The sequence below is a fragment of the Loxodonta africana genome, chromosome 6 (genome assembly GCF_030014295.1).
Source record: "Loxodonta africana isolate mLoxAfr1 chromosome 6, mLoxAfr1.hap2, whole genome shotgun sequence".
NCBI classification, from domain to species: Eukaryota; Metazoa; Chordata; class Mammalia; order Proboscidea; family Elephantidae; genus Loxodonta; species Loxodonta africana.
The window spans coordinates 65,367,685-65,394,267 of NC_087347.1; the positions used below are offsets into that span (position 1 = coordinate 65,367,685).

The 26,583-nt window shown below is 38.8% G+C and overlaps 1 long non-coding RNA gene and 1 other non-coding gene across 2 annotated transcripts in view; one reads left to right on the top strand and one right to left on the bottom strand.

The window, feature by feature from the left end:
- The window catches only part of LOC111749431 (uncharacterized), a 108,430-nt gene that overhangs the window by 51,067 nt on the left and 30,780 nt on the right, over nt 1-26,583 (top strand). The gene's annotated exons all lie outside the window — the stretch shown is intronic.
- LOC111749513 (U6 spliceosomal RNA) lies at nt 20,569-20,675 on the bottom strand. The gene has a single exon (XR_002784642.1). It is a non-coding gene; the product is annotated as a U6 spliceosomal RNA (small nuclear RNA).

Genomic DNA, 26,583 nt, shown 5'->3' on the forward strand with positions numbered 1-26,583 from the left:
TCCTAGTGCATGACTATCATACAGGTGGTAGTAAATAAGGGAAAGATGCCAAGATCACAAAGATGCAGGCGAAGTACTCAAGAACCTATCTGAGAACAACTAGCCCTCACCCTACCCCAGCAGAGGACATAACATAAGACTCCCATGGAGCCACAAGTGACATAGTTACAAAACTACAAGATTGACTACAAATGGGCATGAGAAAACTGGGGGAGTCAGGCAATAGAACTACTCTATATCTTGATTTTGGTGGTGATTATACAACTAACTATACATGTTTGTCAAAACTCACAGAATTATACAATAAAATTATGAGTTTTGCTCTATGTAAATTTTACCTTAATTACAAAATCATGCAATAAGAGATATTTATGGACTACAAAATTTTTCAAAATTATTTGACTTTCAATGTTTCTGCAATTGGTTGACAGCTGATATAATATAAAAAAAATTTTTTTTTTTTTTTAAACATTGATGACATAACTCAGACCCAGGCACTAAATTCCAGCTTTGGCAGATTTTATGATGTGACCATGATCTGATACTATCTCAACGAGATGAGTAAGTTTTCAAGATTTCAGACCACAAGGCAGAGTTTTAATGGCTAGCTTGGAGCTTAGAAAGGATGAAGCAGGTAGTGATCTATTCCAACACATGGCATACAAATCTGCTGCTGAAAAAGCAATTCACTTTCAGCTAAATTTCCTTGGTGTCTGTGGGTTTAAAGAGTGGCTGCTTTCTTTCACTCTACCTCTTAATATTTCACATGTACTTATGATGGTGAAATCAACATACAAAGACTAACCGAATAAATACATGTAATGCATACGTTTTTCCTTTAACGTAATTATAGCTCCATTCATGAAGAAGGTATTTTCAAAGGAGACAAACCCAGTGTTAGAAATGCCCAGAGGCAGATAGAAGATATACAGATGTGCCCCCAAGTGTGATGTTTTCAAGATAAAAAAAATTTTAATTTCCAATATGAGACAAAGAATTTTGAGGGTTTTTTTTCTTTGTTTTGTTTTGTTTTAATTTACATTTTTGGACAAAAAAAATGTAATTTTAATGAGGAAAAATAAACACTAAACCTTATTTTACATTTTTATTATTTCTGTTTACTATATTCATCAGAACAAATCATACAATAATAGAAATTTAGAAATGTAAGAGATCTTAACTAAATAATCCTTGCCCTTTATATATGAAGAATCTGAGATTCAGAGAAAATAAGACAGTTGCCAAAGAGTATGCAAATAGTTAATGCCAGGACTGGGGCTAAAATTCAGGCCATCAGATTCTACAAGAGTCTTAAATTACAGTTTAGAAAGCTAACACTAAGCGTTCTTAAAATAGAGAATAAGATTTACAGGACGGGAAATTTTTTAATTTCATTATCAAATGTATAATTTATTTAAGCAGATAATTTAAGAATATGTTTACAGTACAAATAAAGATAAGATTCAACATGTTAATATGTAAAATGAAGGTGAAGAAAACTGATTAAGGAACCAGAAAATTTGGTTTAATGTTACCCAAATTATTGACCATTTACTTGAACAACGTTTCACTTTTCCTTTTTGTATTTTACTGTAAACCCAAAAACCAAGCCCGTTGCCATCGAGTCGATTCTGACTCATAGGGACCCTATAGGACAGAGTAGAACTGCCTCACAGAGTTTCCATGGAGCGCCTGGTGGATTTGAACTGCTGACCTTTTGGTTAGCAGTGGTAGCTCTTAACCACTAAGCCACCAGAGTTTCCATATTTTATTGTAGTGGATTAAGATACACAAGATTTATTTTAGAACACCATGTCCAATTTTTAATTTTACGTAAGCATTAGTTTAGACATCTTACAACTTAAGCACACTAATGACCTTCTAGAAAGGGTCCTTGGAGAATTGATAAGAGAACAAAGTAACCGAATTCATTTCTAAATGATTCATGTAATTAAAGTTTAACATAATTGGACATGAATTGTTACTGGAGTTTCATTTCTGTGTTCTGGAGTATACATGGTGGGAAACTTTTAGTCATAAAGCATTTCTGTTTCAAGGATGTAAATGCCTTTGACATTGCTGGATGATTCTGTCACTGAGGGAATGGGCACCATCTGTCCCTGCTTAGTTGCATTGAGAATGTTGACCTGACAGTGCACGGAGAAACTGGAGAAGCCTGAAGGAGTATCTCCAGTCCTTTTAAACTTAATAAGTTATCTGAAGTGTTAAGAAACCATATGAGTTTGTGTCTGTGGAATGAAGACAGTAGAATTATTGTCAGTCTGGAAAAGATTAATTACGAAAGATTAGAAAGAAAAAAGACTTACAGAGAGGTTATCTGGGTTCAGGACGAGTAACCTTATCCAGCTGTCATATAGGAGTAAAACGGGGTGGGGGACACTGAAATTCTCTGTTTGCTGGGGATCTAATTAAGACCCCTGAAAATAAAGGGCTATGTTGATGGAACACATATTACGTGAAAAGGAACCACAATAATGAGGGTGCTGTATGGTTAGATTAGAAAAAATATTGTAAGTAATTCACAAAAAACTTGGAAGGATATGTTTGTAATCATAAATTACCTTTCATTTAGTCTATTATACTCAAAAACCAGGAGAGAAGAGGACAAACGTGTCAGACAATTTGCAAAGTTCCTATTTCCTTTGATCTACATGCCTAATTTTATAAGTAGTCTATTATCTCTATTTAAATTACATATTTTTACCAGTTGTCAAGTTGATTCCAACTCATATATAAATAGATAATTAATTCACCATATTCTTCCTGAAACCTTCTCTTCCTTCTCCTCTGTGCTTCCACAATCTATTAAGACTTTCAGTTCAGAAGTTTGGAATATTTTAATATCGATCTCCATTGGTGGTTTGTCCATTGATTCAAAGTCTACAATAATCTATAATTTGTTCTTGTTTCTCTGTTTTCAATACTGCAACCAAAATACAAGTCTTCCTTACCATGTGTTTGTTGTTGTTCTTCTTAGGTGCCATCAAAACAGTTCTGACTCATGGCAACCCTGTGTACAAAGGAACGAAACACTGTTCAGTCCTGCCCCACCCTCGTGATCTTTACTATGCTTGAGTTCATCCTTGCAGCCACTGTGTCAACCCATCTCCTTAAGGGGCTTCCTCTCTTTCGCTGACCTTCTATTTTACCAAACATGATGTCCTTCTCCAGGGGCTTTTCTTTCCTGATAACATCCCCAGAGTATGTGAGAAGTGGTCTCACCATCCTTGCTTCCAGGGAGCACTCTGGCTGTACTCCTTCCAGGAGAGATTTGTTCATTCTTCTGGCAGTCCATGGCATATTCAATATTCTTCACCAACACAGTAATTCAAAGGCATCAATTCTTTTTTGGTCTTCCTTATTCATTGTCCAGGGTTTGCATGCATAGGAGGTGATTGAAAACACTATGGCTTGGGTCAGGTGCACCTTAGTCCTCAAAGTGACATTTCGCTTTTTAAACCTCTAAAGAGATCTTTTGCAGCAGATTCGCCCAATGCAATGCATTTTTTGATTTTTTGACTGCTGCTTCCGTTGGTATTGATCCAATAAAACGAAATTCTTGTCAACTTCAATCTTTTCTCCATTTATCATGATGTTGCTTATTGGTCCAGTTTTGAGGATTTTTGTTTTCTTTATGTTGAAGTGTAATCCATACTGCAGCTGTGGTCTTTGACTTTCATCGGTAAGGGCTGACTTTCATCAAGTCCTCTTCTCTTTCAGCAAACAGGGTTGTGTCATCTGCATATCGCAGGTTGTTAATGAGTCTGCCTCCAATCCTGATGCTGGCTTCTTCTTCATATAGTCCAGCTTCTTGGATTATTTGCTCAGCATAAAGATTGAATAAGTATGGTGAAAGGGTACAACCCCGATGCACACCTTTCCTGGTTCAAGCCATTCAGTATACCCTTGTTCTATTCGAACTACAGCCTCTTTGTCTATGTACAGGTTCTGCATGAGCACAATTAAGTGTTCTGGAATTCCCATTCTGTACAATGTTGTCCATAATTTGTTATGATCCACACAGTACAATGCCTTTGCATAGTCAATAAAACACAGGTAATTTTTTTAAACAACTTTCTGACATTCTCTGCTTTCAATCAAGATTCATCTGACATCAGCAATGATAACCCTCATTCCATGTGATCTTCTGAATTCGGCTTGAATTTCTGGATGTTACCTGTCAACGTACTGCTGTAACCACTTTTGCATTATCTTCACCAACATTTTACTTGCATGTGATGTTAATAATATTGTTCAATAATTTCCACATTCTCTTGGATCACCTTTCTTTGGAATGAGCCCAAATATGGATCTCTTCCCGTTGGTTGGCCAGGTAGCTGTCTTCCAAATTTGTTAGCATAGGCGAGTGAGCACCTCCAGTGCTGCATCCACTTGTTGAAATATCTCATTTGGTATTTATTCAACTCCCAGAGGCTTGTGGCACAGTGGTTAAAGGGCTCAGTAACTAACCAAAAGGTCTGCAACCAATCTGAGAGAGAAAGATGTGTAGCTATTTTGAATTGAACAATAATATGGTCTACTCTGCCAGGAATGGCAAATTGAAGAGGAATGGGATCACATTTGTGCTCAAAAAGGGCATTTCAAGATCTATCTAATGCTGTCAGGATAGGATAATATCCACATGCCTACAAAGAAAACCAGTTCATAAGACTATATACAAATTTCTACAACTACTATTAAGAAATTGAAGACCACGTATTTTCTCTCTAAATATTTGCTAAGTATTCCTTACTTTCAATTCTTCCTCTACAGACTGATTAAGGTGCTCACTGGTGGTGCAAATGGTTAAGCACTTGACTAGTCAACTGAAAGTTTGATGATTTGTACCCACCCAGAGGCACCACAGAAGAAAAGCTTGACAAAAATGCTTGTGACCTGCTTCCAAAAGGTCACAGCCCTGAAAGTTCTATTGAGAGCAGTTGTACTGTGCAACACATGTAGTCTCCGTAAGTTAGAATTGACTTGATGGCAATTGATTTTTTTTTCTTTTCTTTCTTTTTTTTTTTTGTGCAGTCTTATTTATGATTCATTTTTTTAGAGAACTCTAGCCATAATACTTCTCTTTTTCAAAATCTTCAATTACTCCAACTAACTATGAGTAAAGCCAAACGCAAGTGGACAATCATGATTTTCTATTCAATGACTCCACAGTATTTTCTCCATCTGCCTTCATGTTCCCTGTCCTGAGTTTTCTTCCCTCTGTACCTTATTTATGACATTTCTTCTGGCTGAAATGTCCATTTTCTTTCTATTTATCCTCAAGACTGAAATCAAATTACACATCCTCCACAGAAATTTCTGGTTCAACTAACTATGAACAACCTTTTGCCACCTGAATATTCACAGAATGGGCTAAAAGTACCCACTAAAAGTATTAAGAGGACCAGGTGTTGAAATTATAGAATCATTGGCCGACATATGTACCTTTGCAGTTCAGGCCACCATCTTAAAAAAGACTGATGGTCAGTGCCCACTACCCAACCTAAGATACTTCCCAAGGAAAACTCTCTTTTTACAGATTAGTGAGCCTTCTCCATATACCTGAAAGGCTGGTTAAATCCATAATTTAAAAAGAGACATTATTGAACATGTAAGTGCAATAGAATATATAAAAAGGGACATTTTTTAAAAGGGAAAAAAATGTTTGAATAATCTGCTGAATTTCTTTGAAAGCATGGGTAAATATGAGGGTGATGTGGAACCCAACAGAAATGCTGTTTAGACTTCCACGGCAAAGGAACGTTCGCTACGTCTTACTCCATCCCCTTATTCTGTAACCACCACACAAAGTTTTTCAAAATTCTCTAATAAGTCATTATGATTTATCACTCCATGCCTGTTCATCCTCCTTTTGGTTCCTTGAGTTATATTAAATATCACATCTCTTTTGAAACCTTCTCCTAAAGCAGAAAAAAATGAATGAATTTTCTTCTTCAATTTCCTGGCATTTTGGTCCTGTCTCGATTATAATACTCCTTACAATGGTGTCTGTCTTAGTCATCTAGTTCTGCTATAACAGAAATACCGCAAGTGTATGGTTTTAACAAAAGGAAGTTTATTCTCTCACAGTCCAGTGGGCTAGAAGTTGGAATTCAAGGCATCTGCTCCAGGGGAAGACTTTCTCTCTGTTGGCTCTGGAGGAAGGTCCTTGTGATGCATCAGTCTTGCTTTGGTCTGGGAGCTTCTCAGGCACAGGGACCCTGGGTCCAAAGGACATGCTCTGCTCCTGGTGCTGCTTTCTTGGTGGTATGAGGTCCTCATTCTCTTCTTGTTTCCCTTTCCTTTTATCTCTTGAGAGGTAAAAGGTGGTGCAGGTCAAACCCCAGGGAAACTCCCTTTACATTGGATCAGGGATGCGGCCTGGGTAAGGGTGGTGTTACAATCCCACCCTAATCCTCTTTAACATAAAATTACAATCACAAAATTGAGGACAACCACAGAATACTGGGAATCACGGCCTAACCAAGTTGATACACACATTTTTGGGGGGACATAATTCAATCCATGACAATGTCACAATTCCTTTTTTTTTACAATATGCTTCCACTTATTGGTGAGTCCCTGGACTTAAGAGACTGAGTTATTATTCATTCTCTGTATCACTAGAATCTAGTAGTGCCTAACACATAGTAGGTGCTCAACAAACCCTGGTAAAAGAAAGAATGATTGAATGAAAGTATGGTAGGTACTACTACCCCCGAAGTATAAAAAAAAGCCATGAGGCTTATAATTTAAACTACTTGATCATATTTAGCCAAAAAATCAAAAGAAGAGCTAAGATTCAAACTTAGGTTTTCTCACTCCAAGGCAAATGTTCATTACTCAGATACTGAAGCAATATTCCAAGGCCAATGCTTGTTCCTCAAATAGACTCACTCATATAAACCTGTTTCCCAAACTCTCAAATATTCAAACTAGGTGACACTCTTGGAGCTTTAACTAGCTTAGTTTTTAAAAAACAAAAGACATACTTTTTTATACAGAGGCAGAACCGTAGTAGCTACATAAAAACAATTACATTTATACCGTTGGCACACTCACAACAGAATATTAAGGTAAAACAGAATGTATGGGAAAAAATTGACACAAATCTGCCCATCTCGTGACGATCAAAGACGGCTAACTGGACTCAATAGATCTTGGTCTGAAGCAATATTTAATTCAAAGACATTTCAGCATGATAAAAGAATCTGGAGTGTCCCTCTGTATTTGTGGTGCTGAGTATATGAATTGTTTAATGCAGCTTGCTAACTATACCATTTTATTGTATAATAAATTGGTATAGTTAGGCAAAACAGTGTTTTGCCTAAAATAATAAAAGGCAAAAACAATGTTTTGCCTGACTAAAATAATAAATTGCTATAACTCTTTTGAAAAGAGCTATGTGACTAGGTTTCAAAACAAACTGATTATTTTAGGTTCCTTGAGATTGTTTTAAGTGCTTGTAAGTGGGTAATAGCAGTCAAACCTCATGTTCATATTGTAATCTGATTAGCCATGTAGCCCATTTCACAATAGATTCCAGCTGTGTCTACAGGCATTGCTGTTGAGCAATTCCAAGAAACATTTCCACCTATCGGCACCGTCCTTCTAAACAGCAGAGATAAGAAAAACTGGTTATTCTGCTTGTACCAGTATTGAGATAAAGCATCCTAAGTTTGACAAAGACAGAAGAGTACATTCCGAAAGGAACCATTTGGTCCCATTCATAAAGACACGAACTTTTTTGTTATTAGATTTTTTTTTATTTGCCGTAACAGTTGGCATTGGCTATGTTGGGAAGAGTGTTCGGACTATGCGGATCACTGGTGTAATGCATTATAGCCACATGTGTGTCCTTGCTTTACACCCTTTCTAAGCACTCTTTCTGTACTAATTTTAAAAACCATTATGTGATTTGCTGTCAATTTATTCACAACTGTTGAAGTGTGATGTCATTTTGGTCAAAATTAGATTGCATAAATTCAGAAACCCTAACCTGAGATCATTCCATTTCCCAAATTACTAGATTTGCATATTAATAACTCCTAGGGTATTTTTCTTTTCACCAGCTTTAATTGCAACCAGAATTTATGACTTAAAGTCTTTTAAAATCCAAATGCGGTGGCCAAGTGCTTAGAGCCTGGAACCTTGCCACACTGTCACAGTCACCCTCAGTAGACACAAATCTAAAAGGTTAGGGCTTTGCATTTCATTCTGTTTTCCCCACGGGATGGTTCTCACCACACTGTTTAATAAGTACTCACACGCTCCCAGCAAACTCCACTGCCAAATGACAGTGACAAGAGAGTATTTATGGTTCACAGATTGAAAATGTGTTCACTGTTCACTTTTCTACTCCCATTCACCTTTATCCTGACACATACATAAAAACCAAGAAATCAGAGTTTTTCTCTTTAGAGCCAACTTGCCAATTTTCTTATCATCTATGAATTGGGGGGAGGGGGGAAGCTAAAGTTGGATTTTGTGTGTATATGTGTTCTGCACTTATTTTTGGGTGTCTGACCTTCTTTGAAGTAGCAGGATCTCCTGCGATGTGAAGGAGTTAATGAAGGAGATTTTGATTTCTTCAGATTATGTTTACCTCCTTGGCGGATGGGAGAAGCAAGCAGTGTTTGGTGGCATGTTTCTCCACTCACTGAAAAGAGTTTATATTTGCATGCATGTGCTTAACGGTCAATTAAAGAGTCGTTCGAAAGGCTGTAGTAAGTTGACTTTAAATTAAAAAACTCTCTTGCCCTTATTTAAGAGCAAAACGATGAGAATTTGTTTTCCACTAAGCACATCTTTTCAATGAAGGCCTTAGTAATGCATAGGTTGCTTGGACAATGTTTAATCTCAAGCTAGAGAAGAAAGTTTCTAGCCAGAGTACAACTGAGCTGAGTAACAGGGCCAGAGATTAAGAGGACTAAAGTGGAAATTGTATCCATCCAATTTTTCTATATTAAATTTGATTCTACAAACAGTTTTTGAATGACTACTCTGTGCAAGACACAATGAAAGCTGCTATTATTATCTTTTAAAAACTGCCCAGGAGGAGAGGCAGAGCCAACATGGCATTATAGACAGAAGCACCTCACCATCCCTCCATAGCAAAGACCTGAACAACTAAGTAAAACAGAGACAAACATCAATCCTGGAACCCAAAGCATCAAATGAAGAGATAAAGAACTGAACCAAGCACCATATGGAATAAGAAACTAACAGAGGATAGAGAGTGAGGAGTGATATGGAGTGAAGGCCCCTTATCAGCTAATGTAGCACAGATTCACCATCTTGGACTCCTCAGCCACCCAGATCGGCGGACAGGGAACATGGGAAAGCAGCTTCACAGAGCTCCCAGCAGGAGACAGAAAAAAAAAAAGGAGACAGAGCACCCAGTAACTAGCAATACACACTTTCTCACCCCCCACTCTTCTTCCCCCTGCTTGACTCCTGCTGCTTCCCAGCAGGTCGCAGTCACTCGGCCAGGAGGCACTGGCTCCACACTGCTTGGATTCGCCCCATCCACACTGGCCGACTCCTTCAGTGCTATTTCTTTGTTGCTATTCTTGCTTTTTTCAACTTCTTTTGGTTTCTTCTCTGTCTCTCACCTCCTCTTCCTCCTTTCTCTCTACTGGCTTTGTGTGCCATCTTTGCTTCTTCTTCACAGGGTGTGAAGTGCTGCTCATCTGGGAACTGCACCTCCATGTTGGTGGGATCTTTTATTTTGTTTTTCTTTTCTCCTTTTTGCTTTTTCTCTTTTTCTTGGTGTCTCGTCTGTCTGTACTTCACCTTCTTTTCCTGCCTCCTGAATACCTGGTGCTGTGTGCCATCTCTGCCCCTTTTAGCTGGGATGTATCACATAGCTTGGGACCCAATTGCCTGATCTTTGCAACCATGCCAGTAGAATCCCTGGGGGCATTTCTTCTTCTTATTTTTTTTTCTTTTACTTTTTTCCTTTTTGCTTTTCTTCATTTCTCAGTTTTTCATCTCTCTCTACTTTCCTTCTTTTCCTGTCTCCTGAATACATGGTGCTGTGTGCTGTCTCTACCCCTTCTAGACGGACTGGGCCCTGAGGTCTGGGAGCCACTTCCCCAGTCACAGATAGAATCCCTGGAGGCTTTTTTTAAATTTCTTTCTTTTTCTTTCTTTTTTTCTTTTTCTTCATTTCTTTGTCACTCATCTCTCTACTCCAATGGCAGGCTCCCTCAGCACTTTTTTTTTTTTTGGCTCCTGATTCTTTCCCCTCTTTCTCATACCCACTTAGCTCCACGCGTCACAACTCCTCCCCCCAGCCCCCCATCTATCTGCACCTTGCACTGTACATTGCAACCCTGAGTAGCACAGGCATGACCTACTGGAATCCACCCTGCACTCACCCCCAACCCGCCCTGTTGGCCCCAGTACGTGCCATAAACATCCCATCCCAACCCCTCCCCTTCAGCTGGACCTGCTCTGCTGTACCATAGCTAAGCGACTGGACCTGCCTATTGGACAAGGAGGTGAAAAGTATTGTGCCCACAGATGAGCAAACATAACCAAATAAAACAAAAATGCAGGATGAAACAAACAAATCTGCAATCAATAAATGAAGAAAATAACTACCGAATGTCCCAAAGACAGCAGACAATATCAAAACATGTTAAAAAAAAAAAAAAAAAACAGGACAGGATGGTTTCAGTAGGGATCCAAAAAAAAAAAAAAACCAGATGAATTTCCTGGAACTATAAATCTGTAATATTCAAAGCTATCCAAGAGTTGAAGCAAAAAGCAGACAAAAATGAGGAAAAAATAGACAAATTCATGGAAAAGGCAGACAAATTTATGGAAAATATAGACCAAACAATGGAATAATTCAGGAAAATAATACAGGAACAAAATATCAAAATTAATTCACAACTAGAAATCGTACAAAAACAATTAAAAATCCAAAAGATAAACAACAAGATTTCAGAAATGGACAGTGTCGCAGAAGGTCTGAGGAGCAGATTTAAAACAATGAAAGACAGGATCAGTGAAATTGAAAACAAATACTTGGATGCCACTTTGTTTGAAGAAAAATCAGACAAAAAAAAAAAAAAGAATAAGGAAACCTGAAGAATTACATGGGATACAATCAAAAGCAAAAATTTACAAGTGATCAGAGCTCTGGGACAGGGGAAGAAAAGGAAAATTCAGAGAGGGTCATTGAGGAACTGCTGACAAGAAACTTCCCTAATATCATGAAAGATGAAAAGGTGACCATCTAAGAGGCTCAACGAATCTCTATAGGATAGATCCCAAAAGAAAATCACCATGGCATAATCACACTTGCTAAAACCAAAGACAAAGAATCCTGAGAGCAACTTGAGAAAAATGAAAAGTCACATACAGAGGGGAAACAATAAGACTAAACTCTGATTGCTCAGCAGAAACTGTGCAGGCAAGAAGGCAATGGGATAACATATATAAAACCTTGGAAGAAAAAAAATTGCCAACCAAGAATGTTATATCCTCCAAAACTTTCATTCAAATACGAAGGCGAAATTAGGATATTTCCAGATAAACAGAAATTAAGGGAATATGTAAAAACCAAACAAAACTTATAAGAATTATTAAAGGAAGTCCTTCAGTTTGAGAACAAACACCACCAGGCGAAGGCCTGAATCTAGGACACAAGATCTCACCAGCCAGACACCGACTTAGGAAAGGAATTCTCAAGGACTATCCAAAATTAAAAGATTTACAACAGGGAACCAGAGAGGTAAATCTGTGAATAACAACAACATCAGAACAATAAAAGAGGGAATAAATGGTGTAGGTATAGAACTTTCTAATGAAGAGGAAGGCAAGGCAATACCAAGTACTAAAAACTGGTTAAAACCCAGGAAAATAAGGGTAAATTTCAAGGTAACCACAAAGAAAGTTAACAAACCTACTCATTAAAATAAAGAAGAAAAACGTGAAGTCTCGGTAAAAACAAAATCTACAAAAAAAAAAAAAAAATCCACAAACAAAAGGAATTCAGCAAAGGAGAATAAGTGGAACAAAGAAAATATCAGCACCACAAAAAAAAAAAAAAAGCACTACAAAATGACAGCAATGAACTCATACCTATCAATAATTACACTGAATGTAAATGGCCTAAATGCACCCATAAAGAGATACAGAATGACGGAATGGATAAAAAAACAGGATCCATCAATATGCTGTCTACAAGAGACACACCTTAGAAACAAAGATATAAATGTATTAAAAATCAAAGGATGGAAAAAAAAATATCAAGCAACAACTACCAAAGAAGGGCAGGAGTAGCAATAATAATATCAAGTTAAGTAGACTTTAAAACAAAATGCACCATGAAAGAAAAAGAAAAGCATTATATAATGATTGAAGGAATGATCCACTGTGAAGAAATAACCGTAATAAATATCTACACACCCACAAAATATATAAAATAAACTTTAACAGCACTGAAAAGAGAAACTGACAGTTCCACAATAAGAGTAGGAAACTTCAACATACCACTCTTGGTAAAGGACAGAACATCTAGAAAGAAACTCAAGAAAGATACAGAAGAGCTAAAGAGCACAATCACCCAACTTGACCTCACAGGCATACATAGAAGACTCTGCTCAACAGCTGCAAAGTACACATTCTTTTCCAACGCATATGGAACGTTCTCCAGAATAGACCACATCTTAAGCCACAAAGCAACCCTCAACAAAATCCAAAACACTGAGATAATGCAAAGTATCTTCTCTGAACACAATGCCATCAAAGTAGGAATTAACAACAGGAAGAGCAAGGAAAAAAAAAAAACAATTACATGGAAACTGTATAACATTTTGCTTAAAACCCACTGGATAATAGAAGAAATTAAAGATGGAATCAAAAAAATTCTAGAATCAAATGAGAATAAAAATACTTCATATCAAAACTTTTGGGACATAGCAATGGCAGTGCTCAGAGAGCAATTTATAGCAATAGATGCACACATCAAAAAAAGAAGAGAAAAAAACAAAACATTAGCTACACAACTGAAACAAATAGAAAGAGAACAGCAAAAGAAGCTCACAGCCACCAAAAGAAAGGAAATAACAAAGCTCAGTGCAGAAATAACTGAAATAGAGAGCAGAAAAACAATAGAAAGAATCAACAAAACCAAAAGTTTGTTCTTTGAAAGAATCAGCAAAATCAACAAACCACTGACCAAACTGACAAAAGAAAAATAGGAGAAGATGCAAATAACCCAAATTGGACATGAAATGGGGGGTATTACAACAGGCCCAACTGAAATAAAAAGGATCATAACAGAGTATTATGAAAAATTATTCTCCAACAAATTTGAAAACCTAGGGGAAATGGACAATTTCTGGAAACACACTCCCTACTCAAACTAACACAAAATGATGTTGAAAATCTGAAGACACCCATAGCAACAGAAGAGATTGAAAAGATAATTTTAAAAAGCTCCCAACAACAACAACAAAAAAAGCCTTGGCCCAGATGGCTTCACTGGAGAATTTTACCAAACATTCAGAGAAGAGCTTACACCAGTACTACTCTATTTCAGAACATAGAAAAGGAAGGGATACTTCTGAATTCACTGTATGAAGCCAGCATAACCCTGACACCAAAACCAGGCAAAGATACCACAAAAACAAGAAAGAAAGAAAATTACAGACCAATATCTGTCATGAATATAGATGCAAAAAATTACAACAGAATTCTAGCCAATAGAATTCAGCATCATATCAAAAAGATAATATACCATGACCAAGTAGGATTCATACCACCTATGCAAAGATGGTTCAATATTAGAAAACCAATCAATGTAATTTACCACATAAATAAAAGAATCGTATGATCATTTCAATTGACACAGAAAAGGCATTCAACAAAGTCCAACACCCATTCCTGATAAAAACTCTCAATTAAATAGGTATAGAAGGGAAATTCCTCAACTTAATAAAAACTGAAAAAAAAAAAAAAAAAACCCATTGCCATTGAGTCGATTCCAACTTATAGCAATTTTGTAGGACAGAGTAGAACTGCCTCATAGGGTTTTCAAGGAGCATCTGGTGGATTCAAATTGCTGACCTTTTGGTTAGCAGCCAAAGCTCTTAACCACTAAGCCACCTGTTTCCAACATAATAAATGACATCTATAAAAAACCACCAGGAAACTCTAGTGGCATAGTAGTTAAGAGTTCGGCTGCTAACCAAAAGGTCAGCAGTTCAAATCCACTAGGCACTCCTGGGAAACCCTATAGGGGAAACCCTATAGGGTCTCTATGAGTCAGAATCAACTCAAAGGCAATAGATAGGTAGTAGGTATAAAAAACAAGCAGCCAACATCATTCTTAATGGAGAGAGGCTGCTGAAAGCATTCCTCTTGAGAACAGGAACAAGACAAGGATGCCCTTTATCATCTCTCCTATTTAACATTGTGCTAGAAGTCCTAGCTGAACGGAACCTATACCTCACACCACACACAAAACTAATTCAAAATATAAAACCAAAAACTATAAAGATCATGGAAGAAAAAAAAAGGGTCAATGCTAGAGACCCTTATACAGGACATTAACAGGATACGATAGATAACACACAAACTCCCAGAAGATAAGCTCGATAACTGGGATCTTCTAAAAATTAAACACTTATACTCATCAAAAGAGTAAAAAGAGAACCTACAGACTGGGAAAAAAATTTTTTTAGCTATTACAAATCCTACAAAAGTCTAATCTCTAAAATCTACAGGAAAATCCAACACTTTGCAACAAAAAGACAAATAATCCAGTTTAAAAGTAGGCAAAGGAAATGAACAGACACTTCATCAGAGAAGACACTTGAGTGACTAACAGACACATGAGGAAATGGTCGTGACCACTAGCCATTAGAGAAATGCAAATCAAAACCACAATGAGATACCATCTCGCCCCAGCATTACTGGCACGAATCAAAAAAACAGAAAATACCAAATGTTGGAGAGGCTGCAGGGAAGGTTGGAACTTCTATGCACCACTGGTGGGAATGCAAAATGATACAAACATTTTGGAAAATGATAGGGCACTTCTTTAGAAAGCTAGAAATAGAAATACTATATGATCCAGCAATCCCACTCCTAGGAAAATATCCTAGAGAAATAAGAGCTGTCACACAAATAAACCAAAAAAATGGAAAAGTCCGTTGCCATAGAGTCAATTCTGACTCATAGAGACCCTACAGGATAGAGCAGAACTGCCCCATATGGTTTCCAAGGAGCACCTGGCAGATTCGGACTGCCGACTTTTGGTTAGCAGCCGTAGCTCTTAACCACTAGGCCACCAGGGTTTCCATCACACAAATAGACATATGCAAACCCATGTTCATTGCAGCATTGTTCACAATAGCAAAAGATGGAAAAAACCTAGATTCCTATCAACATATGAATGGGTAAACGAACTATGGTACATACACACAATGACATACTATGTAATGATAAAGAACAATGATGAATCTGTGAAGCATCTCACAACATGGATGAATCTGGAGGGCATTATGCTGAGTGAAATAAGTCAATCACAAAAGGAAAATATTGTATGAGACCACTACTATAAAAACTCATGGAAAGGTTTACACACAAAAAGAAACAACCTTTGCTGGTTACGAGGGAGGGGAGGAGAGGGATGGAAAAACACTAAATACACAATAAATAAGTGGTAACTTTGGTGAAGGGTAAGATAGTACACAATGCTGGGGAAGCCAGCATAACTTGTACAAGGCAAGGTCATGTAAGCTCCATAAAACCAAGCCAAACCCAGTGCCATCGAGTCTATTCCGACTCATAGGGACTCTATAGGACAGAGTAGAACCACCCCATAGTTTCCAAGGAGCACCTGGTGGATTCAAACTGCCGACCCTTTGGTTAGCAGACGTAGCACTTAGCCACTACACCACCAGGGTTTCCGTAAACTCCATAGACACATCCAAACTCCATGAGGGAACTAATTACTAGGCTGAGGGCTGTGGGGACCATGGTCTCAGGGAACATCTAGCTTAACTCGCATAACATAGTTTATAAAGAAAATATTCTACATTCTACTTTGTTGAGTAGTGTCTGGGGTCTTAAAAGCCTGTGAGTGGCCATCTAGGATACTCCACTGGTCTTACCCCTTCAGAAGCAAGGGAGAATGAAGAAAACTAAAGACACAAGAGAAAGATTAGTCCAAAGGACTAATGGACCACAACTACCACGGCCTCCACCAGACTGAGTTCAGCATAACTAGATGGTGCCCGGCTGCCACTGACTGCTCTGACAGGGATCACGATAGAGGTGGTACCAGACAGAGCTGGAGGAAAATGTAGAACTAAATTCTAACTCACAAAAAAATACCAGACTTACTGGCCTGACAGAGACTGGAGAAAGCTTGAGAGTATGGCCTCCAGGCACCCTTTTAGCTCAGTAATGAGCTCACTCCTGAGGTTCATCCTTCAACCAAAGATTAGACAGGCCCATAAAACAAAAGGAGACTAAAAAGGCACATCAGCCCTGGGGCAAGGACTAGAAGGCAGGAGGGGACACAAAAGGTGGCAATAGGGAACTCAAGTCTGAGAAGGGAGATTGTTGACATGTCGTGGTGTTGTTAACCAATGTCGTAAAGCAACTTATTAATGAGAAGCTAGTTTGTTCTGTAAACTTCTACCCACAGTACAAAAAAAAAAAACAACTGCCCAGGAATCCCTGGGTGACACAAACCATTAAGTGTTTGACTACTATCTGAGAGGCTGGTGATTCAAACACATCCAGAGTATCCTCAGAAGACAGTCCTGGCAATCTCCTTCTGAAAAGTCACAGCCTGGAGAACCCGTTGGAGCAGTTCTACTCTGCACACATAGGGTCTCCACGAGTCAGAATAACTTGATGGCAACTAATAAGAGCAAAGAAGAGGAGCTACCCGGGTTTAAAACCAACTCCTGCATTTATATCTTAGCAAGGAAGGCTATGGCAAGTTCATAAACGTAATACAAGGTGGTCAGTGATACCTGCCATAAGCGATGTGCAAACAAACGCTATCGTTCAGAAACCAGAGAGAGAGCACGTTCATTTGAATAGATAATAAAAGGCTTTGAGAAATACATTCAGGCAAGATGGACTTAAGAAAGAGAAAGATTTTGATAGGTTGAGGTGGGGGTGATTGTCTAGGTAGATAGAAAGCAAGAACATGTGACCAGGGGACAGACGCATGGGACAAATCTGGGCAGCATCACATAGTTTGGATATTCCGGGAATTTAACACAAAAAGGAAAGCAATGGGAGATCTGATGAGAACATATCTTAGGGCCATACTGGAGAAAGCTTTGAAAGCTGTAAAGGACTGTTTACTGTTACTGTAGACTTGAATGTAGTCTTCAGTGGAGAGTGGCTCCCTGTTTACCTTGCTTCTAAACAAGGGCAGAGAATTTAGAAATAAACCATGATTTAAAGCTTTAGCCTTAGGAATGGCTCATTAACTCTTCGACATCGACCTGACGAGATAGATTTGAAGGGAGATTATCAGTTAATCAGGATTTTTTTTGTGGTAAAATAGCCAATAGATAACCTGGATCTTAAATTAATCCCATCCTTCATTTGACAGTAACAACAAAAACTATGTGTTGAGTTCTGTACTTACTATATGACAAATAATTTATAGTATTTTATATAATTTTTAAAACTACTTTTTGAAGTAGGTACTGTTATTATTCCCATTTTATAGACGAAGTAACTATTGCCCAATATCTAAGTCAAATGCCTTAGAAGCCAGGTTAGACTGATCAGGCTCCATGTGCTTCGACCCTTTCCCTTGCCTCCCATTTGGATATCACGAGATTCCCCATTTTCCAACATTGGTAACATATCCAAGCGTATTTGTCCAAACAGAGCCTCAGAAGGGCCATTGCTAACCCACCTACCTGGATACCAGCTCTCGGTAAAGCCTATCGTTTGCATTAATAGTCCTCCACGTCTGAGATGACCTGAGAAAGTCAGCTGGATACCATGAGTCCCGTGTTGGTTGTGGGGAGAAGCTGCAAGGTTCGAATGCTGACCCTAGCATGTACCTGAGATGTGACCTTGAAAAAATTCCCCTCTGCTCTTTGGCCTACTTCAGCAATAAAGGGGGAGTCATAAGGGCACCTCCCTCATAGGTTTGTTTTGAGTGTTAAATGAGATAATACATGCAAAACATTTAAAACTTGCCCTGGCAAATTGTGAGCACTCAACACATGTTAAAAACCAGTTGCCATTGAGTCTACTCTGACTCGTGGCAGCGCCGCGGGTGTCGGGGTAGAACTGCACTCCATAGGGTTTTCAGTGGCTGATTTTTCAGAAGTAGATTGCCAAGCCTTCTTCCAAAGCAACTCTGGGCGAACTTGAACCTCCAACCTTTTGGTTAGTAACCGAGTACATTAACCATCTGCACCACCCAAGGACTCCCACTAAACGTTAGCTGTTATTATTTTCTCTTAAACATTAGACTCGGTCCCATGGTGCTATGAAAGGGAAATTGTAACAAATAACACAGGAAACATTAGTTTCTTTATTTTGAGCACCATGGTACTCCTATTCATACCTCCCTTTCCCTGTCCTTGCACCCCAGTCTTTATTTATTTCTCTTTAAGTACAGTCCTGCTAGACTAAGTGACTTTCCAAAAGACCCATAGAGTATCAAAGGCAAAGCATCTCAAAATATGAGTCTCTTTCTGTTCTCCAGCCACAGAATCATAAATCATTTGCAGAATACAAAATAAAGTTCAGTCCTAATTACTTCTGAACTATTAGTACAGGCTAGAAGCAGTAAGAAGAACAGAAGGGGAGGAGCACAATCATTTTTTAAAAACTCTTCTTGCCTCATGGAAAACTTCCATCTGTTCTATTTAAGATGATAGAACTATGATTTTCGCAGATGTGCAGCTTTGTGATAACTGGATATGAAGCACACGGTGATGTCTGCAAGGTAAAAAAAAAGGGGGGGCGAGGGAGGAGAATGGACTGAAGGCTAGTCTGGCAGATGAAAACTCATGTGCTCCAATTTTAGATAAATACTAAATACTCTGCTTCCAATACCATTTGATTTCTAGTTACAAGGAGAAAGAAATATCAATATTTTTAATCTACGCTTATGTTCTAAAAGTTTCTCCAGAAGCAGCCCTCAAAACCTTACTATACTCTGTATTAGGTAATCTGTGATGGGCTTCCTGTATGTGCCCCTCTTTGCTCAGGTTCGCCCCCTGCCCCATTCCTCCTCCCTACCCCAGCTCCTCTCTGTATCCAGGAAATCACATTTCATAGGCTCCCTTGCCCTCTAGAGTCTAGGTAGACTTGGCCATTGGGAAGCACTCTTGGAAGATTGGAGGGGTGGAATAAGGATGAAGCCTGAGTAGTTCTTCTCTTTTTGCCTCCAGTCACATCTTCAGTCAGCATCTGCTGAGTCTTTTCTGTGCTTCCAGCTCCCAGAAAACAGCCCCTTGCTCTGAGGTTCCAGCTCCCACTGCACAGCCGCAGCTCCTGGGCTCTGGCAACACCACCTCCTCTGAGTTCCTCTTGCTCTAGGGGCATGGTGGTTTCCTGTTGTTGCTAAGCTCTGGGTTTGCTCATCATTTTTTGTTTGTCTATTTGGCCCTTTCGTTGCCTGTGTAAACAATGTCCAGTATTAAATTCCATCTGTTGGAAATATTCACCTTGGCATCTGTTTTCCCGCCTAGACCCTGAGAGATACACTGTACAACTCTTTAATCCAAATACTGCTGTCAGGGTTTTCATTGCTACAAGTGTGAAGCAGGCACTTTGTTTTCTAGTATTTTCTACCTCTCATTCTGCATCCACATCCTATCTGGTGCTTCCTTTCAGGGTCCTAGACTTCAGAGTGTCATCAGATTTTGCATAGTCTGTGATTCTGACTCATCCTTTTTCCCCATCCAAACTGTGACTTCTCAGAGTGTCACATCAGAGAGTAATTAGAAAGCTAACCCAGTATGTTAATATCTGACAACCTCTGAATGTGAAACACTTCTGAGGGTAATTTTGCTTAAATCACCATTTTTCTCTAAAAACAGAACCCCTCCCGTTTAGCATATATTTTTCAGTACCACTTTTGCCATCTTAATTTCCCCCTTTCTCAAAATCTCATGGTAGAGTTTAAATCTACCCTCATCACTGTGCTTATCAGCAATTAGTTGCCACCAATTGTTTCATAACAGTCCCTGCATTTATAGCACTCCTTTCAATATTACATTCACCTGGCCTACATCAGGCCCATGTTACTTTCACCTGGATGATTTCATGATCTTTACCTGGACTTGGTTTTTACCTTCTAAGATTTCCCAGCTCTTACCCACACTATGGAAAGATTAAACAGCCTTACCACTGTTTTTTTTTGTCAGTTCCAGATCGAAAAGCTTCATTTGATCTCCCATTGCTTTGAAGACAGATCAAAATTAGCTTGGCATTCAAGACCCTAAGATAATTCCAAAATATACTTTCCCAATAGTATTCTCACTCCTTCCCAACATGCAAAGCCCCTCCTCAGGCCATTCTCAATATCTCAACTTGGAAAGTTTATTATTTGCCTTCCTGTCATCCTCGCATGGGGACCATACTAATCTTCTCTGTATCATTCCAATTTCAGTTTACGTGTGGCCAAAGCAAGCACTGAGTTGCTGTTCTAGAAGATGGTCCCCAAGGCAGACATGATATTCAGCAAGCAATACACTTGATGTTTGTGTTCTGTGTTCCCACTCATAGAGTGTTTGTGTGTTCTAAAGGTATTGTTATGTGTCTAGATTTAGGATCTAGTCTTGGCCAGTAACAAATCTTTGAGATTCCTAAAATAAGTCAGATCTAATGAAGAAGAAAGAGGCATACATAAAGGCAATTGGATTTGACTTAGAAGAATCCAGGGCAAAAATAATATTTTCTAACTCCCCTCTCAATTGTTTGGTCTCTATGTTCCCTGTATTCTAGATATGAATTAGGCTCCTAGAGGCTCTTTGAACCAGGAAATATCTCAAAACAAATTAGATCCCTTGGGAAGGACCACTCTGGCCTATACAGAGCACATGAGCTACTTCAGAAACAAGCAAGGCCTTGGAGATAAAATGGGGTTTGTGGGATAGGTTGGAGTTTGGCTGAGTTTGCTCAGAGTGCTCTATGGCCAGGCAACTGCTCTTCTGGCATTTAAAACCATTAAAATATTAGACTTTGGTCTTAATGTTATCTATAAGAGGTTCACGAAGGAAGGCCAAACAAGCTAGCTGTTCGTATTCATTAGACCTCTGTAAAATAAGAAAATACGAACTTGAGTAAAATATTCTGCTAATTAATCTCAGTTAATGAGAGCTTCCCAAACAGTTGCTAAACATTTTGCTGAACATCTATGACAAACATGGGTGTCTATGATAGCTTGGAGTCCCTGGGTGGTGCAAACAGTTAATGTGCTTGGCTGCTAACCAAAAGATTGGAGGTTTGAGTCCACTCAGAGGTGCCTCTGAAGAAAGTCCTGGCAATCTATTTCTGAAAAACCAGCCTTTGAAAGCTGTATGCAGCCCAGTTCTATTTGGACACACATGGGGTCGTCATTCATCAGAGGTGACTCAACAGTGACGGATTAAAGTGGTTAAAATGATAGCACCGGATAAACTCAGTGATTGCTGGTTTACTGCAATGAGTTAAAGTTCATAACAATTCTTTTATGAAAGTAACCTAGGGTGCAGAAAACACAGAACATTACTTACGTGGAGATATAATATCATATTTTCCTAATTATTATTTTTGGGGTTATAACTGAATATCCTAAGGATTACTGTAGAAAATCTTTTAGATGAAAACATTAAAGTAATCCTCATAGATGAGTGCACAGCCTATAATCATTTGCTTGCAAGCGACGGCACCTAAAGATGATACAACTAATTTGGATTCTCTTCAGGTGAATTTATTCCTTGGCATTCATTTTCTCTGCCTTCTGGCTCAGCCTGTCTTGCTCCTCCATTCACCAGCACTGAATCAGGGGAGACACCTAGGACAGTGAAAGTGTGTATATAAGGAGTATATGCATCAAACAGGTGGATCCTTTACTTTCCTTGTGCGCTCAAACTGAACGATTATAAAATTCTCTATTCTTATTATTTCACAATACACTACCCAAATCATTGGTCTCATCCAGTGTCTCCCTTAATTCATTCAGTCCTGTCTATTTGGAGGGTGTCTTAGTTATCTAGTGCTGCCATAACAGAAATACCACAAGTGGATGGCTTTAATGAACAGAAATTTATCCTCTCACAGTCTTAGAGGCTAGAAGCCAAACTTGGGGTGCCAGCTCCTGGGGGAAGGCTTTCTCTCCGTGTCGGCTTTGGGAAAGGTCCTTGTCATCAAACTTCCCCTGGTCTAGAGCTTCTCAGCACAGGGACCCTGGGTCCAAAGGACATGCTCTGCTCCCGGGGTTTCTTTGTTAGTGGTATGAGGTCCCTCTTCTCTCTGCTCACTTCTCTCTTTTATATCTCAAAAGAGATTGACTCAAGATACAACCTAATCCTGTAGATTGAGTCCTGCCTTGTTAACATAACTGCTTCTAATCCTGCCTCATTAACATCACAGAGGTTTGGATTTACAACACACAAGATAACCGTATCAGATCACAAAACGGTGGACAACCACACAGTACTGGGGATCATGGCCTAGTTAAATTAACACACATTTTGGGGGGACACAATTCAATCCATAATAGATGGCATGAAGGATGAGGGTGGCAAAGTAGCCAATGTGATGACCCTGACTCTTCATAGTGCAAAAGGTCACTAGAGAAGATGCCACAAATTCAAGACCCCAAAGTCCCTCCAATAGCTGTAATATTCAGTCTTAATTTTCGGGTTACACACCACATACATATGTATATAATATATGCATATATATATACACAATTTTAAAAGTCCAGTTTTGCAGTATTTTAATATCTGTTCAGGCTTTTCTCCTTCACTGGTTTCATTTTTCAGCATTTCCTGAAATTTTCATGAATTTTCTCTCAAATGAATTCTAGAACAAGTTTTAGCTGCCCTCAAAATTGATTAGAATGCATTGATATGTGTGTGTGTGTGTGTGTGTGTGTGTGTGTATGTTTTAACTGAAACAGCTACCCCTTCCGGTCCCCAAATGCTCACAGGAGAAAATGAATCCATTGATTAAAATTTTTTTAAATATAAATTTAAGCCCAAAAGAATTATAAATATTTAAAAATAAATTTTAAAATTTAACAGCCATATAAAGAAATTTTGATATTGATAGCCTACGCAGCCAGGAGCCGTTTACCTGCTCCTCCTGTCCACCAACAAACAAAACCTTAGTGATGGCAATGGGTATGGGTCAATGTGGAGCTACTCAGACCAAGCAGAACCTGCCCCCTCCTGTCCATTGTCCTCAAAGCGCTGGGTATGGCTCGAGCAGTCGAAGCCAGTTTACTAGCCTACATGCGAAAGAGAAAAGTGCAGTTTATCTTACTGAGCCTGTATGCCATGATAACCTATGTAGTCCACAATGTTTGTATGTGCTTCTCGTGAGAGATGGTAAAAAAAGCTTCTGCCTCTCTTTGTTCAGGGAGGTTGATTAGAGGTATACGCCTCCTTGCTCCTTGCCTGTGTATTTGCAATAAATGCTCTTCCTCTCTTCTAACCTCCGTCTGTCTTTATTGAAGAGAAGCTGCAGCAAGCAAGGCCTGCTTTAGGTAACAATATGATCAAAACAAAAGCAACAAAAGAAAAAAGAAGCAAGGATAAAACCTGTAGCTAACCTCTGTATTGTAAATATTTGTTCATTCATTACAATGGCTTATAAGGTCAGATTAAAGGCTTGGAAATAATCATTATAATAATTGTATAACATGACTCTGAAATCAAGAGAAAGGAAATCCTAGAACTCATACAGGTACAAATAAAAATTTGTATTTCTTTTCCATGTAATAGAAAGGAAAACAGCTTTTTAGTTTCCATTCCCAAATATTTAATTCATAGGTATTTCCCTGACTTTTGTTACCTAGATATGCCTACATTCCAATTTGACACTTCATTCTACTTTACAATTTTTAAATTGCACTTTAGTTTTACCAGGACGATAACTTTATATGGCTCGTGAGAAAGATGGACTTACAGAAAATTAATAAGCTATATTCCTTTTCTTTCTGAAAAGCAATAAAGGAATTTGTGACTACACTACAAACTCAAAGAGCCCTTTTTAACGCAATGAAAAGAAAAATGGGCTAAGAGCATAGCTAGCCACAAAAAATTAAAAGCTTACCATAATCAAAAATTTACCCTCGCTAATGGGGTCACTGTGATTTGGGATCGACTCGACGGCAACAGGCTTGGCTTTTTGGTTTTAATAGTTACTAAAGAAATATATACTAAAGCAGCATACCTTTTTTGTCTATCAAACTATTAGTGCTTAATTTTTTTAATGTTATCTGTTGGTGAAGGTACAAGAAAGCTGGCCTGGTATAAACCAGGAAACATTTCTGGGGGACAAATTATACATGCCACTTGACTATAATTCCTTCTCTGGTATTGGTCTCAAGGAAATAATTAAGGAGGCAAGTGATCACCTACCTATAAGAGTTTTTTCACACCATTATTATAACCCTGAAAACAAGGAAATAAAAAGCACCTAGAAGAATATATTCTAGTGTTTCTATAAATAGGACAGAAAAGGATGAAAGTATGGTGGATAAGAAAAGAGTTTCATAATATTGTTGGGTGGGAGGAGGCTACAAAACAGAATGTACTTAAAAAAAACAACATTTAAAGGCACGTGGATATTGATTTTGGTAATGCAGAACAGGGTAGTAATGAATTAATACTTTCATTTTTTTACATAATGAAGTTATATTTAAAGTTCATTAAACCAAAAAAACCAAATCCAGGGCCATGGAGTCGATTCCAACTCATAGTGACCCTATAGGACAGAGTAGAACTGTCCCATACGGTTGCCAAGGCTGAAATCTTTAGGGAAGTAGACTGCCACATCTTTCTCCCTTGGAGTGGCTGGTGGGTTTGAACTGCTGACCTTTCAGTTAGCAGCCAAGCACATTAACCATTGCGCTACCAGGGCTCTTTATTTTATTTTTAATGATGATGATATCGTTTTTCCTTTAATTGTTCTGGAAACAGTTTTGAAATCTCTTTGAATATTAGAATTACTGAAATAGTAATGGCGGACATTAGCTGAACACTCACTATGTGCCAGGCACAAGGCATTAACATGTGTTAAAGCATTTAATTTTCACAACTACGCATGAGAAAAGTGTGACCATTATCAGTCCTGTTTCACTGATAAGAGATACTAAGGCACAGAACTGTCTGGTAAATTTCACAAGGTCATCTCTGGGACGACGGCAAGGGAGAGCTTTAACTGCGAGTTGTCTGGAACCAGAGGCTGCTTATCTTACCGTTAAGCTGTAGAACAAGGTCGCTGCAAGGCCAGTACCTATTCAATGATCAACCAAACCCAAACCCGTTACCATCGAGTTGATTCCGACTCATAGCGACCCTATAGGACAGAGCAGAACTGCCCCGTAGAGTTTCCAAGGAGTGCCTGGTAGATCTGAACTGCTGACCTTTCGGTTAGCAGCTGTAGCACTTAACCACTACATCACCAGGATTTCCATTCAATGATCAGAGGGAAGAATGTAAGTGGATATTTTTTTAGCTTGGGAAGGGCCTGACTTTTAGATGCTGTCTGGTAGATGAATTCAGGTAGTACCCTTCCCCCAGGTTCCTTTTTATATCCACAAATTTACATAAGAGCCAAGATGATTTCCGAAGGGAAAAAGATCAAGGTTAAAACTCATTATTTGTTGAGATTCAGACATATTAAAACAGATCCAGTGACCTGGTGGAACCCTGGCTGAGGCCCAGTTGGAGGAAGGAACAACTGGAATCCAGTTGTTCCTTCCAGGAAAGAGCCTAAGCAGTGGGACAGCCACAGCCAGCAAGTCTGGACTTGTGGTCCTCTCCCGACTTGGTCTGGGCAGCAGAGAGGAGTTGGTTTTGAAAACACGGTGGAGCTAATGCCTGATCCACTCACCTGAGTGCTGGCAGTGTGCCTTGAGGGAAAAAATATGTATATACAAAGCCCTGTGTGTGAGCCGAAAACTAAACGCTAACTCTTAAGCTTACCAGTTCAGAAGAGGTACGTCTATGGCTGAACTAACACCCGGAAAAGGCCCCTCCTCTCTTCTATTCTAACGAATTTCTGTGGGTGTGGAAACAGTGAGGCAAGTGGCATATGCTGAAGGTTGTCCAGGTTTTGCATCTTGGTGAAATATACAGAGGAGTCCTCTGGCTTGAGTCAGAAACGTTGGAATTCTTGGCTACAGTGTATAAGACAATAAGGGGCAAGGAAAAACTGGGGTTTCATAACCATGGGCATGTGGGAACTCAGAAGTGTCATAATTTTAATATCGGAGAAAACACGGCTTTACTTAGGTCTCACAGACTAGTCAGGATTGAAGTATATCTGTGTTTGTGGATTGGTCACTGGGAGTAGATCGTCTATGTGGTGTATATATGCATATAA